The sequence below is a fragment of the Mustela nigripes genome, chromosome 11 (assembly GCF_022355385.1).
Source record: "Mustela nigripes isolate SB6536 chromosome 11, MUSNIG.SB6536, whole genome shotgun sequence".
In the NCBI taxonomy this organism is placed as follows: Eukaryota; Metazoa; Chordata; class Mammalia; order Carnivora; family Mustelidae; genus Mustela; species Mustela nigripes.
Window position 1 is genome coordinate 15,023,089 of NC_081567.1, and position 6,627 is coordinate 15,029,715.

Sequence of the window (6,627 nt, forward strand, 5' to 3'; positions counted from 1 at the left end):
GTTCACCAACTCTCATGATTCTGTCTCCTCAGATCTCCCAAACCCACTCATCTTCTCCATCTTCACTGCCTCTCCCCTGTTGGGGTCTCTGAGCCATCTGTTCCTATCAATGCCTCCTCTGCACAACAGTCTGAGGAATGGTTCTACTCCATGTGTCTGATCATGTCATTCCCTCATTTAAATAATGTTCCCTTGTCTCCCGGATAAAGTCCAAACTCAACAGTCCTACCCTACAAAGCATCATTACTATCTTCCTCTCTCCATTTTGTCTGTTTTCTAAGTCAACAAGATCTCTTCTCTGCCCCCCCAGATGACCCATACTCTCTCTTCAGGGAGACTCTGGAGTGTTTTATGCCCTGTGTTTGGAACACTCTTCTTAAACCACCTACTCTCAACTGGGCTAGCTTCTGCTCATCTGAATCTTGTCAGCTTTGACATCACTTTCTCCTGAGCACCCTCCCTAATTCCCTAAACCTAGGTGAGGTGCTTCTCTTATGAATGAGTGGAAATTAGAGAGTGTGTCTTCACAGGAAGGGGGAATTAAGGGTACAGATGAAATTAAGGGTCCTGGTATTGAGCCCCACATTGGACTCCCTGCTCAGCGGGGAGCCTGCTTCTCCCTCTCCCACTCACCCTGCTTGTGTTACCTCTCTCTCAGTTAAATAAATAGATAAATCTTAAAAAATTATAAAAAAGAGAGAGAGAGTACAGCCTTCTCCCATAGCCAAGCCATTCTCCACGTGGGGGAGGGGCAGAAGCACATATCAGGAAGCCAGGATCTATACAAACAACTGTGCACATACTGTAAGGGAAGTGTTATTACTCCCTTTCACAGATAAGAACCGAGACTCGGAAAGAATAAACAGAAGTGGTAGAATCCAGATGTATGCAGTTAACACCTTGAGTTATAAGTACAGTATCTCTTATTATATCGTTCTTCTGCACCGCACCATGAGCTAGTTGAGGTCAAGACAAGTCCGACTACACTTTGTGTTTCCAGCTCCTGGCACAAAGCCTAGCACACAGTAGGCTCCCACGAGAGGCTGAATCAATTAGTTGATAACTAATAACTCAATATTAATTAACTAATTGACATGGATTAATAACTACATGTCCCAGACTGTTACAATATTATATAATGCCACCCAACCCATAAATCAAAACTCTAATAAACCCTTGGGACGTGTCCCTTGGCTCCACTGCAGCTTCTAAAGAATGCTGGGACCCCATGGAGCAGTCTACAGATTCTGGGTAGAAGAAAATGCGTTACCATGAGTGTCAGTCCGTGCTGCTGGTACTTCGAAATTTCAGCATGCCTAAGTTCCTCAGGTCATGGAATAGTTTAGCAGATCTCTTTCTACTTAGAATCATCCCTCCCTCCCCAAGTATCCCACCCATCCCTCCCTCCATGCACTCCCCACACACTCTAGAGTCCATCAAAATTGTTGTATGTAATTTGAATCTTTAGGGATTGCCCCCAGTGAGAAGTAGGATTTTTTAAAGTCCCATGAAGCAAAATGTTTCACAGCCACCAGACGAGTCATGTTTCGTGCCTTGCTGGAAACCAGTGCTCCAAGAAGCCCCCAGCGGCTCCTCAGCGTCCGCTCAGTGCCCCTCTGCGTCAGAGCTGATAGGCTCTGGTGCTTCACCATGGCCAGGCATTCCCAGAGTGCACCATTTTGTATACCACGAGTCATGAACATTTTAAACTGAGTCCCTGTTGCAGTAAAGGCCCAGTTAGTACATTTATAACTTTCCAGTCTTCATGACTTTTGAAGAACCAAAACCCCAAAAAGCCTGTTTTATTTTATTTTATTTTATTTTATTTTTAAGATTTTATTTATTTATTTGACAGACAGAGATCACAAGTAGGCAGAGAGGCAGGCAGAGAGAGGGGGAAGCAGGCTCCCTGCTGAGCAGAGAGCCTGATGAGGGGCTTGATCCCAGGACCCTGGGATCATGACTTGAGCCGAAGGCAGAGGCTTTAACCCACTGAGCCACCCAGGCACCCTCTGTTTTATTTTATTTTGCTTTATGATCAGCTACTCTTTAAAAAAAAAAAGATTTTATTTATTTATTTAGCGTGATTGGTGGGGAGGGGCAGAGGGAGAGAGAGAATCTCAAGCAGGCTCTGCATTGAGCACTCAAAGTGTGCCAAGGGGCTCCATTTCAGGACCCTGAGATCATGACCTGAGCCAGAACCAAAAGTCACATGCTTAATCCACTGAGCCACCCATAGGCACCCCTATGATCAGCTACTCTTAAAAATGAAAATTGATACCTCTGCATTAATGTATTACTTCATAGTTTATTAGAAAGTATTACCCCATAAATTGGTTTATTTGACCCTTGGAACAATCTGGGGAATATTATTATCTCCATTTTACAAGTGAGAAGTCAGAGGTTGAAAGAGGTTTTATAATTTTCCCAAGGTCACACAGCTAATAACTGGAAAAGCCAGGACTAAAATCCAGGTCTTTGAATAGCAAATAGCATTCTCTTTATATTGGAAAGAACCTTAGTGGTGTTTAAATCTGAGCTCAAATGAGAAACTGAAGTTCGGAGAGGCTGAATGAACTTCTCCATTCAACTCATCTTTCTGGGAGACTTGCTCATAGCAGAGGAAGAACATTCAATCTCCATTCTTCACAGTCTATCTTAAGAATCCACCATGTTCGAAACCGCACATGTACCTAGAGGTACAGGAATGATTTGTATTATTAATCATGTAGGATTAGGCTGAATAAACTGAAAAATACTGGTCACATTCCTCATCACAAACCTCGAAGGGAATCTCCAAATATCTCAGCTGTGCTAAAATATTGTATGGAGAATGCTTTAAAAACAGGCTGAAACCCTTTTTAGATGGTACTGTGATATTTCTGTGGTGCTCAAATAGTATGTACTTTTCTGTAGTTTGGACAGTAAAATTGATGCTATAGGGATTTTGTGACTGCTATGCATGGTGCCGAAGTAGATATGTCCTAAGAGAGCAAATCCCCGGACACTTGGGACAGGAAGGACCAAAAGAAACTTCTTTGTGAGAAATACAATGAGTATTATTTTGGGGTGCCTGGGTGGCTCAGTGGGTAAAGCCTCTGCCTTCAGCCCTGGTCATGATCTCAGGGTCCTGGGATTGAGCTCCACATCGGACTCTCTGCTCAGCAGGAGCCTGCTTCCTCCTCTCTCTCTGCCTGCCTCTCTGCCTGCTTGTGATCTCTGTCAAATAAATAAAAAAATCTTTATCTAAAAAAAAGAAATACAGTGAGTATTATTTCGATATTTGCTGTGGAAATTCCAGAAACATATTTCTTCATTTGTTCTAACTGCTCCGTAAAGCACGTACTCTGAGCCAGTCACTTGAAGTGTGTCCGACAAAACCCATTTGCCCCTGTTGTTCCCTGTCTTGAGTTACACAGCCGTGTAAGGTTATTTGGCAGGGCTTTGAGCCATGTGGCTCTCCAGCCATCACTTGGTTCAGTGTCCACCCACCCCCACTGCCAGCTCCCTGGGTGGGCTGGACTTTCTCAGGAGTCTCAAGGCAGTAAAGCACAGGCCTCGGACCCTCCCTGAACCCAACCCCAGAGGCCATCCCCCAAACTCCAACTCTTCCTCCATCCTCAACGGTCTCTCTGAGCTGGTCCCAAAAGCCTTCTGGGGCGGGGAAGCAGGGTAACTATAAATTTTATCCTCCACTTAGGGTTGTCAAATTGAGCAAATATAAATACAGAATGTGTTGCTAAATTTGTATGTCAGATAAACAAATAATGGGGGGATCTTAAAAATGATCAGTTGTTTATCTGAACTACAAATTTAACCTCTTACGTTATCTTCCAATACCACTTGCACTCCTCTCTCCCCAGGTTTGCGGCATAAAAGCCATCAGGAACCTTCTAAAGATGGGGAGTGAAAACTCAGAACACAGAGGCTTCCTGGATGGAGAAGCAAAGACTATAAAAATATCTCGCCTTTGTTTGAGTCTCCTGCGGCAGTGACGCTCAAGCACAAATGAATGGCTCAGTGATTGCCCTGCCAGTGAAGCTAAGTGATGGCTGATGACAAGGTTTTTATAAATTGCTGTCTCTGTGACAAGGCAACTTTAGGATTTGGACGGAGGGTAGATTCTTGGCATTCACAGGTCCAGTCCTGAGACCTTCACAAATCCCCAAATTCATGAGTATTACTTCAGTGTAGTTTAGTTGAAAATTTTAAGTTATCTTTCAGACTCTTATGATTCCTATAGATACAGGATTTGAAAGTCAGTTATCAAATAGTCTTCTGGGTAAAAAAAAAAAAAAAAAAATTGAGTAGATGCCTCTTAGCTTTTCCTAAATTTCAGACACCAGATCTAGCACTGACTTTCATTTAAGGCCACTTTTCATTAAGGTGCACCTTGTACCTGAATCTGAGTCTGGCTGAGGCCAGACTTCCTGGACTTGGGGCAGGAGCCACAACATCTCAGGCCATGCAGCAAATGGAACTCGACCATTAAGCAGAATATGGGAACTCAGTTTATAGGAATTACAAGGAACACCTGAGGAGGCAATAACAGATGGCTTAGAAAGTGTGGTTTCATCTCCAAGTCTACACAGTGAATTATTGTGCCCAATTTGTTTGGATATGTTGCAGAACACCATGACTTCAAAAGAGTGTTTACACCGTTTTTGTGCAGATTGCATTATTACAGCCCTTGGGAGTAGCAATGAAGAATGTCCTGGGTTGCCCAAGCGGAATAGTTGGCTGAGTGTCCAACTCTTGGTTTATGCCCAGGTCTTGATCTTGGGGTCCTAGGATCGAGCCCCAAGTCAGGCTCCTTGCTAAGTGTGGAGTCTGCTTGGGATTCTCTCTCCTTCTCCCTCTGCCCCTCCCACATGTGCTCTTTCTCTCTTTCTCTCTAAAGTAAATAAATAAGTCTTTAAAGCAAGCAATAAAAGAATATCCTCCCTGTTGGGAAAAGCTAGTTTCTAAAAGATCACTAAGACCAGCCCCAAACACTGATGCACTTATCAGCAAAATTTATCCAAGTCGTGGTGAGTATACTCTGAAGAGAGTATGATGATCTCATACTTCATCAAGAGAGAACTAGCCAGCATCAATAAGCATCATAATCAGCAAGCACTCAGTGACAGCACTGAGGAAGGACTGGAGATACAGGCCGTGCACAGATTACAGTGAGGCAAGAAACAACAGCCTGAATTATGGGAGTGGAGCCGAAGACCGTGGTGACAGTTCTCACTGTTAGCAGGACCTAGTACCAAATGGACCAAGACATCTGATGACTCCTGTTGTGAGCTTGGTAACAGGGTTAGGGTTAGGGTTAGTGGAAGTTGGTCCAGTACTAGATAGTGCTAGTGAACAGACCAAGTGTTCAGTGGTCTCATCCCCCACTGATTGAAGAAGATGATGGGGCACAGACAAGAATAAACCACTGTTAATCCCTTATCCAAGTTCCTGGCTGTGAGGTCAGCTTTAGAAGAACGTGAAGCAAAGGAAAACCAAACTGGATGATCCTCGATACAGTGAGTGACAAGCAGGAGTAAACCATTTACACAGCAACACCAGTGGGCAGTTCACTGTATTGAGTGGCTCTTTTTCTTTGGAATTGGCCAGCGAGTAATGCTGGAAAGTGCACAAACCCATGGAACTTTATTACGGACCCGCAGAGTAGCCCAAATGAGCCTTTACTAAAACCATGTCTGAGAATGAATTTTTTATAGCCTTTTTCCTTAATATTAAAGATGTAATGTCTTTACTTTTATGGACAGAATCTTGGATACATTGTTTGGTTTGCCTTCTGAGCCATGCTCGTTTACACTATTAGAATCTTATCCTCTTAATTTAAGATTTCCTTTTTGGAAGTAACAATAATTATTTAGTATTTTTTCTTTTATTTTAAAAATATATCTAAGTCGTATGATTTCACAGACTAGTGATTCCATTTAGAGCACCCTTTTGACCCAGCAATTTTTTGTAGTTCTGTTTTCTTCTTTTTTCCCCCCAAGATTTTGTTTTTAAGTGATCTCTGCATCGAACATGGGGCTTGAACTCACAACGCTGAGATCAAGAGTCCCACGCTCTACCAACCGAGCCATCCAGGTGCCCCCACAGGTCTGTATTCTTAAGTGAAGATTCAGTTGGCTGTTCTTTTTCCTCCCCTCAAAAGTTTTCTAGGCCTACAGAACGTCAAATAATATGTAATTTGACTTTTTTCCCTGGAGTGTTATATATTTATAGTTTCCTTATATAAGTTGTTATCTTCGTGAAGACCAAAGCTCAAATTTACTGTGCTTAAAAAAACATTCTCGGGGCACCTGAGTGGCTCAGTGGTTAAGCCGCTGCCTTCGGCTCAGGTCATGATCTCAGGGTCCTGGGATCGAGTCCCGCGTCGGGCTCTCTGCTCAGCGGGGAGCCTGCTTCCTCCTCTCTCTCTGCCTGCCTTTCTGCCTACTTGCGATCTCTCTCTGTCAAATAAATAAATAAATAAATCTTTAAAAAAAAAAAACATTCTCATATTGTTATTATTATTTTCATGGTATTTTCTTCCATAATATCTCATTTTTTTAATTAACTTGTAATGTATTATTTGCCCCAGGGGTACAGATCTGTGAATCATCAGTCTTACACAGT

General features: G+C 42.9%; 1 pseudogene; it reads left to right on the forward strand.

The window, feature by feature from the left end:
• The first annotated feature begins 1,261 nt into the window (after positions 1-1,261).
• LOC132027290 (E3 ubiquitin-protein ligase RING2-like) lies at positions 1,262-5,242 on the forward strand (annotated as a pseudogene).
• Positions 5,243-6,627: the final 1,385 nt, after the last annotated feature.